We start from the raw sequence: 11,514 nt of genomic DNA on the forward strand, positions 1-11,514 counted from the left end.
TGAAGAGACAAAGTAGGACTCTCGATTTTGTTTAGATTGATATTGATATATATATATATATATATATATATATATATATATATATATATATATATATATTATACACTGTATTTATTTGGTTTGATCCGATGTGTTAATTGGTGTATGTATACACACACACATATCGTATTTACTTTGTTTGATATATCCAATGTATTAATTGGTGTGCGTGTATAATGTATTTAATTGATTTTACATATGTATATGTACTACCATATACCTTATTCCCAACGCACAACAACTATCTTTGAATATGGTGCAAGTTCCTCGCATGAGATTCAATATGAATATTGAGCATGGAGAAGAATATCAAGGCATTAGAGAAGATGCATTACACTGAAACCCGCATCGTAATAGGAGGCCTCCAAAATGTGATATAGAAGGATACGTGGTTAGACATTAATATGACTATTTTTTTCATGTATTAATAAGAGATTTTTTACATAGTACAAATTCAACTAGAAATACTTAATTACTCTTGGTACCTTATAACTGTATAAGGAAACTTATATTTTTATTACTTAACTTGAAATATTTATGCACCAAAACTACCAGATGATATGCGTGTTTTGGTGGAAAAAATACTTTATGTAAATAAATATTTTTTTTATCGAAACCATTAGTTGATCTGTGAACTCTCTCATGCACTTTTTGCTGACTAGTGTTCATATCTCATATTTACACTAAAACCATCAAATGAATTGTTTGTCTTAGTAAAAAGGTTGTTTAACAATTTAAAATTTATGTTTTCTATTAAAACCACTGATTCAATTGATGGTTTTAATACAAAATAAAAATTAGAATCGGTGGTTTTAATACAAAATAAAAATTATTCTTCGTTCCTCTAATTATTTCTTATCGACTACTTGTCAGTACGGGTTACCTTTTCTATTGTACTGAAAATATCAATTGAGTTGGTAGTTCCAGTGTAACATTCTCTCTCCATGGGAGGATACATGATAAATAGTTTTCATTTGGCATTAGATTGATAAATAGTTTTGTCAAAAACATGTTTTTATCAAATCACGAAACAGTCCCGTGAAAATATTGAAATTAATGAATGATGTATATATATATATACACACACATTTATATTTGAGTTGGGACTTGGAAAAAGAAGATATTTAATTAATCATTATCAACCTTGCAAGATAAATGTTAATAAGGATATTATACTAAATGTCAGTTTTTGAAATTTAATTTTAAAAAGTATTAGTTTGACTATGAGATTTAAATTATTGTCATTTATGGTATACATTTATTATTGTGACTTTTTTTTTTTTTGTTAGGGCGCTACATTTTTTACCATTTCAATATTTTAGTTTTTGTAGTATTAATTTTTTTTCAAGTGTTACCCTTTTTTACTTCACTATCTTTCCTTTTTGTATTGGGAAAATTTCTTTGAGAAGAATTCTATTTCAATAGCTGCTCAATCGAGAACAAGAACCATGTTTTGTATTGCCATTAGTAGAGTGATCTTCTTCTTCTTCATGAACTTTGTCTCCATTGATGAGATTGGCGTGAGAGTCGTCGTTGCATGTAGGATCAACGTGAGAGCCCTCACTGGAAAATTGACATCATTTATGTTCTTCTCATATTTTGTTTTCATTTTTATTTCTGTTTTTCTTGTCTTCTTCTCTATTGGTATTGGTTGCAATTCTACGATTTTGTTCTGTTCTTTTACAGTTTCTTTTTATTTTTTTGGATTCTGTTTCTCTTCTGCGATTTTATTTTTTATATAAGCATATCAGCGTCTTAATTTTCATTGAAAAACTATCACAGCTATAGATATTATTTATACTTTAAAGAGACAAAATAGGACTCTCGATTTTGTTTGGATTGATATATTTATATATTACACACCATATTTATTTGGTTTGATCCGATGTGTTAGTTGGTGTGTGTATACACACACACACACACACACACATCGTATTTACTTTGTTTGATATATCCAATGTATTAATTGGGGGGGTGTATGTCTGTATAATGTATTTAATTGATTTTACATATGTATATGTACTACCATATATACCTTGTATTTACTGTATATACCCTATATATACCATATTTATCATATTTACCATTGCTGTTGTCATCGGTAGCTGTCGCGATTGTCGTTGTCATCAGTTGTCAGTTACCATCACTGGTCATCATCATTGTGGTTAAATCACATAAGCTGTATAGAGATTTGCTCTTACATATTTCTTAAATGGTGGTTCTAGATGTTCGAATTCAAAATTGTGGTTGAAATTTTTCTAAGAATTTTCTACTTGGTGATCGGCGGAGAAGTTTTATTGTGCTGTCGGTTATTAGGTTTTGATTTAAAATGGATCAGTTAATTTTAGAGTTTCACACTGTTACTCTTATTCAACAATTTCTATTTCTCTTACAAGGTCAATTTGGTATTATTTGTAAGGTCAATTTTGACATTATTGAAAAAAATTTTTTGACCGAATTTATTATTATCTTAATAACTAGTCGTTATTTCGCGCTTCGCACACGCGCGTTTATATATTTTCTAAATAATTATTTATAAAAGTTTTTTATTTGTGAATAAAAATATTGAAAATATTAAATTAATTAAAGTTTTGATTAATAATAATATTTAATTTTTACTTATTTGGCTGTTCAAAATCCAAATTATTTGAGTTTTAAAAAATTTAAGTGTTTGAAGATCAAAATATGCTTTGTACACTCTTATCTCTTATTTATTCTATTTGGATAGACCATGAATTTGAATTTGAAATGTATTATGAATTTGAATTTGAGTTTTAGATATAAATAAGTATTAATGTGTCAAATATTGAAATATGATAAACATATTACTTAGTTATTAATTTTTTAAGCCAATTTGTTTCGCAATACTAAAAAATTGATAGTATTTTTCTTCAGTTTGCTAGAGAACAAATACAAAACACAATGATAATATGTATCATCAAATATAATTGAAAATAGAAAAAAAAAAAAGATATGAGCGTCAATTAAATTGATAAAGTCATTTTCTAATTATAATTATCAATAGATTTACTGAATTTTCTACGATAAGTGGTTCCCTTCTTTTTATTTATTTTCTTTTCCTTTTCTTTTGATATTATTTTTAAATTAAAAGAAAATTATAGAGAGAGGAGATATAAGACAATTAAAAATTTTTTAAAAAAAGAAAACAGATTAATTAAATGAATGTTTATATTTGATATTATTTATTGAGTAAAGTGGCCAATTTTTTTTTTCAAATATTCAGGCAAAATGCACTTGATTGCAATTTTTCAATAATTCGTGAAAACTATAGATGACTTTGTCGCCAAGTGTGTATATATATATAGACTGAATAAAAAAAATAAAAGCATGTAGTTACCTATGAGAGAATAATCACCAAGCCATTAATAAATTAAAGTTGAATACTTACAATTAGTAAGTAGAAGTATCATATACTACTTAAACACATGTTAACCTCATATTTAAAAGTAGAAAAAAAATAATAAATACGAGTTATTTTTTCCTGCTAGAACGATAGCTAAAAAGATGGAGAAGAGTTAGTTTCAAACTCATGGGACTGCTTGCTCTAGGAGTTATTATGTGACTCCAACGCTAGTTATACAAAACAACTTATTAGACTTATTTAACTTATTTAATTGATATCATTTATTGTACAACTTAGCTCTTTTTACAGAAAAAATATCAAAAACTTTCAGTTGCAAATATCCATATCTATCAATTATAAAATATATTTTCTGTGTAATTTAAAATATATAGATTAATAGATTAGATTGGATGAATTATTGTTATTACTAAATATTAATTAAATTTTAAATTAAAATCATAACATAAAATAAAGAATTAAATGAAATTTTCTGAAAAAAAAAAAGCCTTGTATTAATTTTCTGAAAAAAAAAAAAAATAGGAAGCCTTGTATTAGATCGGATGTTCATATCAATATGCTCATGACACCAAATCATGAGAAAGTCAAGCCTTGTATTTGTATTTGTAATGCAAGTCAAATACAAAAATAAATGAGTAGCATAACAATACAACTAGAGTGTGTGGAATACTATATCCGCGTTACTAATATAAATATATACAGTTTTGACAAAGAAAAAAAATATTCTAATGAATTTTTTTATATAAATTAAGCTGAAGAAGAATTTTCAAAAGTAAAATATTATCGAGCAAACAAGGCTTAACCTCCAAAAAAATTTGGACTTTTGTGACTTGTTATAATAACACTCTATACTGACCTTAACACTCTAAACTGACCTTCGTTCCGTGCACTCCTTCAAATTAAATGGTTTGTATTATTATCAATCAAAATTCAATTTCAATTAGGGTTTTGAATAAAAAATTAATCAAAGCGGGTCCCACATAATTATGGTGGGTTCACTTAACTCCACCTACCAAACGCACCGTTTTTACCAGTACTCATCGTTTAACTTTGTCCAAAAATCCAAAATCCCTTATCCCTAATCTCTCCACCGGTCCTCTCGTTTCTCTCCTCCCCTTGTTCTCCTTCTTCATTCATCTCTAGCGATAACCTTAGCAAAAGCGTAAATCGTCAACGGAGGTGTCAATCATCAACGGAGTATCACAATCGTCCTGGCATTGATCCAAGCGCCACTTTTTCATCACCGCTCGGACCCTATCGCTAGCTAGATCTCCTGATAACTCTGTAAATAACAGAGATAAAGAAGAAGCAAAGACACTCAGAATTAACAATCTTTTTGTGGTGTGTTACAGATAGTAACAAACACCGTTTTTCTTATATAATGAAAAATAACAAATCTCCTGCTACAATTCAGCAACACATTACTTCCACTAAGCCACTTCCTAAAAACTAGTTCAACACATTAACTAACTAATCCTTATTTTATGGAGAAATAAAACAAATAAAAACTTAAATGCTTACAGCTACAATTTCGAGCTGAAGCTTATGACAGCAAACTAAAAATAAAAAACAAGTTTAACAACTAACATTCACTCCCCTAAACTTGTTTTACTTTGCTGAAGCAACTTTCTTTACACCAATCTTCTCCATTAACTCTAGGAAACGTTGCCTAGCAAGAGGTTTTGTCAAAATGTCTGCCAACTGTTCATCTGTTTTCACATACTCTAACTCAATAGCTTCAGTTTGCACACATTGACGAATAAAATGAAACCTGGTATCAATGTGCTTACTTCGATCGTGGTAAACAGGATTCTTCGCCAACGCAATAGCTGACTTATTGTCAACATTAAGCCTGCCTTTCACTTGTACTTGACTGATGTCACTCAAAATTCTTCCCAACCATACACCTTGACATGCTCCAGCAGTCGCAGCTATATACTCGGCCTCACATGATAACAAAGCCACAACCTTCTGCTTCTGCGACACCCAAGTTATAGGATTTTCTCCCAGATAGTACAGCACACCAGTTGTACTCTTTCTATCATCGATATCTCCTGCCATGTCACTGTCACTAAAGCCTACAAGCTCCATATTTGACTGCTTCTTTTCATAAATACAGCCAAAATTAAGAGTACCTTTCACATACCTCAAAATCTGCTTCACAGCTGTGAGATGTGAAGTCGTTGGTGTCTCCATATATCTACTCATCACACCAACCGAGTAGGCTATGTCAGGCCGTGTATTCACCAGATAACGTAAGCTCCCGATAACACTTCTGTATAGTGTTTCATCAACAGCAGGTTCTCCATTCCCAAATTTACTCATTTTCGTTCTTGGTTCCATGGGAATTGAGCAAGGATTGCACTCCCCCATTCCTAGCTTCTCTAGGATTTTTCGAGCATACCCGGCCTGACATAAGGTGATTGACTCATCATTTTGCCTCACCTCTATACCCAAATAATAACTCAACAGCCCAAGATCACTCATTTCAAATTTCTGCTGCATCTCCCTTTTGAATTGAGCAATAAACTGTTTGTTTGAGCCGGCTATAATTAAATCGTCCACATAAGTTCCAACTATCATAGCTTCAGCACCCTTCATTTTCTTGTAGAGAGCATATTCCTGTGGGCATCTAATAAAACCAATCGATTGCAAACACTGATCAAGTTTAAAATTCCAAGCCCTCGGTGCCTGTTTTAATCCATACAAGGCTTTACGAAGTTTTAGTACCTTGTTTGGATTTTCTTCGTCGACGAACCCTTCTGGCTGAGCTACGTACACCTCCTCTTCTAGTTCTCCATTCAGAAAGGCTGTCTTCACATCCATATGATGTACTTCCCAGTTTTTGATTGCTGCAAAAGCCAAAATTAATCTCACAGTTTCTAATCTAGCCACAGGTGTAAAGACTTCGCTGTAATCTATACCATACTGCTGTGCGTAACCCTTCACCATGAGTCTCGCCTTATGCTTCACTATTTTTCCTTCTGGATTCTTCTTCAGTTTAAAAATCCATCTAATGCCGATTGCTCTATGATTCTTCGGCAAATCAACAAGTTCCCACGTTCTGTTCTTCTCTATGGACAGAATTTCAGACTTCATAGCATTCCTCTAATTTTCATTCTTAGAGGCTTCCTCATATAAGGTCGGTTCCTCTATAGAAAGAAAACAAAGGCCAGCTTCCTCCTCTGCTTCGTTCAGTTCTTTGTAAATCTCTTCTAAAGATCTGAATTTTTTAGGAGTTGAAGTGCTTGATGATGACGCCTTTGAGGTACTGTCTGGCGTTGATGAGGTTGAGGACGAATTCTCTATTTGTCTTTCACCTCGATCAACTTCAGTTTGTTCATAATTCTCCTCCTCTGTTCTGCTCTGTTTTTCTGAAAGTTGAACGGTAAATGTTCCTCCTTGCTCATCTTCGTCTTTTGCATTCTCTTCCCAACACCATTTCTTCTCTTCTTCGAAAGACACATCCCTGCTCACAATAAGTCTGTTCTTCTTTGGATCTAAGAGTTTGTAAGCCTTGGTCCCATCTTCGTATCCCAACAGTCTTCACGCTCCTATCAGCAAGTTTAGGAAGATGTGAAGATATATTCTTAGCATGAGCAAGACACCCGAAGATTCTAAAATGATGAACCTTCGGTATCTTCTCAAACCAAGCTTGATATGGGGTACCTCCTTCAACTCCTTCTGTTGGTGACCTGTTCAGTATATACACGGCAGTTCTAACAGCTTCTCCCCAGTACTTTGCAGGCATTTCTTTGCTTTTTAACATACATCTGGCCATCTCAACAACTGTTCGATTATGTCTTTCTACTACGCCATTTTGCTGCGGTGAAAATGGTGCAGTAAAAAATCTCTTTATACCTTCATTCTCGCAATAATCTTTAAAAGCGACAGACATGAACTCTCCGCCACGATCAGTTCTGAAACTTTTAACCTTCTTGCCTTTCTCAACTTCCACACTGACTTTGAACCTTTTGAATATCACCAGTGCTTCACTCTTGTTCTTCAACATAAACACCCACATAAATCGTGAAAAATCATCCACCAATAACATAAAATATTTATTACCTCCACAAGTGACTGGTGAGATAGGACCACATAAATCTCCATGGACGAGATCCAATGGCTCCTTTGCACAATATGTTGCTGATTGTGGAAAAGGAGTTCTGTGCTGTTTTCCAATCAAACACCCATCGCAGAATTGATTGACTTGGGTTATTTTAAGCAAGCCTTCAACCATTCTTTTGTCAGTTAATTTTTTTAAGGAATGAAAATTCAAATGTCCATATCTTGCGTGCCAACGCCATCCATCATTACTGATATTTGCCATCAAACACACATGTTCCGCAAGCTTCAGTTTTGCCACGTACAATCTGTTAGACTGTCTATTCACCATAATGATCAAGTTTCTGGCCCTGTCATATATCTTCATAACACCATCTTCTATGATAGTTTTATTTCCACTCTCATCAAGTGGTCCCAAACTCATTATGTTGCTTTTGAGTTTAGGTATGTAATAGACTTGTGACAATATCAAATGCTCATCAGTTTTGCATTTGAAAAGCACTATCCCTCGTCCACAGATGTCTATCACAGAATTGTCTCCAAATCTTACCTTTCCAACAACTGATGTGTCAAGCTCACGAAACACTTTCCTTTCTCCTAACATGTGGTTGCTCGCTCCAGTATCCAGGTACCAGGAATTTTCGGCTCCAACGTTTGCTGGTGGCGGCACTATGGTTTCATTCAGCATAACAACGTCTGGCTCCTCGTCACGTGTATTCATTATTTCACACGTTTCTATCATCAGCAATGAAGACTCCTCATCCTTCTGCTTCTCTGTCAGATTGAGTTTTTCATCTTTCGAAGAACACTCCGATGCAAAGTGTCCCATTTGCTGACAATTGTAGCATTTAATTTTACTTTTGTCAAACTTCTTTTTCTGGGTTTGTGACCCCCCTTCATCTCCACGATGTGAGTCACTTTGCCCACGACCTCTACCTCTTCCACGATCGCGTCCCCTGCCTCCTCTAGAACTGCCTTGATCCTTTCCTTCTTTCTTAAAGGATTTTGCATTCTCTCGTGCCTTCCATTCTGCACGAGTGAGGAGTACCGTTTCTTCTTTTTCTCCAAACCCTTGCAACCTTTCTTCATGAGCCTTGAGTGATCCAATGATCTCATCGACTGACTTTGTTTTGAGATCACTGAACTCCTCAATAGTTGAATTAATTTGAAGAAATTTTGCAGAGGTGGATCGTAAGAGTTTCTTTACTACCTGGATGTCATCCACAGTATTGCCGAGGCCTCTCAACTTGTTGACAATTATGGTGAGTTTCCCAGAGTACTCATCAATACTCTTTGAGTCTCCCATTTTCAATGCTTCAAACTCTCGCCAGAGTGTCTGCGTCCTCACTTCTTTCACCTTGTCTGCACCTAGATTCATGTTTTTCAACATGATCCAAGCTTCCTTGGCTGTTTTCCTAGCGCCCAATTGTAGCAGTGTGTCCTCTCCAATGCTTTGATAAATGGCTGCCAATGCCATCTTATCTTTGCGATTATCAACAGTTTCTAGTGACTCAATTGCCTCCCAAACACCTTGTGCCATCATGAATACCTCCATCTTAATTGCCCAAGCTGCATAATTACATCTCGTCAGCATTGGGTATTTGAGTGTAACGAATCCCTCCTTCTCTTGAATTCGTACACCAACTTCATTCGAGATATCATCTCCAGTCGCACTTGTGTTTTGGCTTGTTTCACTCATTTCCTCTCTCTGTTTTTTGTTCTCTTTCTCTTCTTGACAGCTCAATTTCTAAATGAGATATTGTTAAAATCAGGCCTTGATCTTGAGGCTCTGATACCAAATGTAAACAACAGAGATAAAGAAGAAGCAAAGACACTCAGAATTAACAATCTTTTTGTGGTGTGTTACAGATAGTAACAAACACCGTTTTTCTTATATAATGAAAAATAACAAATCTCCTGCTACAATTCAGCAACACATTACTTCCACTAAGCCACTTCCTAAAAACTAGTTCAACACATTAACTAACTAGTCCTTATTTTATGGAGAAATAAAACAAATAAAAACTTAAATGCTTACAGCTACAATTTCCAGCTGAAGCTTATGACAGCAAACTAAAAATAAAAAACAAGTTTAACAACTAACAAACTCTCACTCTACTACTATCTCCTTAGCCAAAAAGGCTGAAGATGAAGCCGACAAAGCCATCTCACTCGATCCCAAAGATGTCGCGGTTCATATACTGAAAGCTTTATCTATGGATCTACTACAGGGATTTAAGACCTTCGCGCTTGACTCGCTCGATGTGGCTCTATCGCCGCTCGCCTTGAAGTCGTTGACAGAGAGTGAGAAAGGAGACGCGTTGTTCAGGAGAGCTGAGTTGGTGGTGGGGACGAATCGGAGCGAGCAGTTTGACGCAGCGATTCAAATTTGACTCAGGCTGTGAAATTGAATAAGGAGAACGCAAATTTGTTTTCTTGACTTTGATTTGTTGGTGGTTTTTGGTGATTGATCAGTGGGTTTTGGACAAAGTTAACGGTGAATATTGGTAAAAAAAAAAGGGGTCGTTCTGATAGGTTAGGTTAAAGTTAGCCGACCTTGGTTACGAGGGATCCACTTTATTAATTTTTTATTACAAACCCCAGTTGAAATTGATTTAAGTTGATAATAATACAAACCTTTTAAATTAGGTGCCCAGGAGACTGATGTCAATTTAAAGTGATATCCTAACGAATCGTACAGGTCGGGATTTTTTTTATAGGTTAAGCCGAGCAAATAAAAGAAATTAAATAAAAAATCTTAGTTATTGTCTTTTTCTCCTTACTTACTCCGCGTCTCTTTCTCTTAATATCCAAATAAAAAAATAAAGCTAGTGATAAAGATGGATGTGTAGTGATAAAGATGGAGGTGTAGAAAGATTGTTTATATAGAATACTATATAATTATGAATAAAAATTCAAAATTATAAATATCCATATTTATTAACTATAAAATATATTTTTTCTAATGATTTAAAATATATAGATTAATAGATTAATTGCATGAATCATTATTATTACTAAATATTAATTATTTTTTAAATTAAAAAATTAAAGCATCCAATCAAAATATAAAAAATAAAAAGCTAAATAAAAGTAGCTTCAATTAATATAGATGAGATAACAATCATTAGAAGTGTAGTGTTATATAGAAAGTATAATTTGTAATTCAATTTAAAATTCAACTAACCGGGCTATATTTTAGGTAGAGTATATAATTTAAATAACTCAAACCCTATTTTATGGTAGATAATTATATATAGGTAAAATTCAGTAATTTAGATAATTGGATATAGATAATTTATAATAAAATATTAATCAAAATACTTAAGTTATCTAATCACGACACAGAAAAATAAAAAATTTCTAAAAAAAAAAAACACAATGTTAAACAAAGAAAGAAAGTTGAACTTCTTATTTATTTCAGCTTTTATATAGACTAGTTCTTTTTAGGATGTGCAATGCATATTGACTATACTTGTTATATGCTCAATTTTTATACTTGTTTAGCTTTTTTATTTATATAATTGAACTATAAATTCTTATTTAGATTGCAATAGATATAGTGGTTTTTATATATACAGTAAAATATTATTTTTAATTATATATTTTGCACTGTAATATCTCATTGAAAAAAATTAATATATTTGTTTCTCTCTTTAAAATAGCAATTCAAATATGAAATATGTCATTTATATTATCTTCAACATACCGATTCATATAGTTTTCATTATACGCTAGCTGCTTTTATTTTTTATTTAAGTACAAAATTGATTTATAAAAATCATTATATAGCTTTTATTTCACGTTTTATAATTAATCTACATATTTTGTTAATAAATTTCATTATAATCTATTTTAGTAAATAAATATACTTCAACAATAAAATAAGAAATTAATCTAATAAATCAAATTAAATATTTATAAATAATAACAAATTTTACTATTATAGTTTTAGCCAATCAAAATCACGAAATCATTTAAAAAATTTATTATTAAAATCGTATTCTTTAATACAAAGAATAGAATTT

The sequence above is a fragment of the Jatropha curcas genome, chromosome 10 (genome assembly GCF_041381405.1).
Source record: "Jatropha curcas cultivar XTBG-Jc1 chromosome 10, XTBG_Jcur_1.0, whole genome shotgun sequence".
Lineage (NCBI taxonomy): Eukaryota > Viridiplantae > Streptophyta > Magnoliopsida > Malpighiales > Euphorbiaceae > Jatropha > Jatropha curcas.